Source organism: Cynara cardunculus, assembly GCF_001531365.2.
Source record: "Cynara cardunculus var. scolymus isolate 2C chromosome LG 13, CcrdV1, whole genome shotgun sequence".
In the NCBI taxonomy this organism is placed as follows: domain Eukaryota; kingdom Viridiplantae; phylum Streptophyta; class Magnoliopsida; order Asterales; family Asteraceae; genus Cynara; species Cynara cardunculus.
Genome location: NC_037540.1, coordinates 13,322,219 through 13,322,825, shown reverse-complemented (window position 1 = coordinate 13,322,825; position 607 = coordinate 13,322,219).

Here is a 607-nt window from a genome sequence, read left to right as displayed (position 1 = left end):
TGTGGGTTAGCAAAGTTTGCACAAAATATTGGGTTAGTATTTGAACCACCCTCTATATATATACATATATACATATATATATATATACATATATACATATATATATATATACATACATATATATATATATATGTGTGTGTGTGGTTGGGTTCACGTGATACCAAGGGTTTTTCGTGAGACCCGTAAGACCAATTTATGTTAATTCATCAACTTTATAAGCTAACGATCTAATGGTCTAAAGTTGAACGGTGACAATTTTGTGATTATTGAGAAATCTCGTGGCAATTTTGTGATTATGAATGTTCATATTGTAAATCGAATCCAAGAGTTGAGAATTGGTCTTCCGGGTCTCACGAAAAATCTTTGGTCTCACATGATCCCAAGTCTCTCTCTCTCTCTCTCTCTATATATATAATGTGTGTGTGAGAGAGAATTATGTGATATGTATCTCATACCTCTTGGAACATGACTGTTCCTCTTCTTCTTCTATTCGTCCAACAGTGACAACTTGATTTTGCCTAATACAATCTATTGAATCCTTTGATATACCTTTTTCGAATTTCTTTTAACTACTACTCCTATCGGATGTTGTGATGACCACAATCGT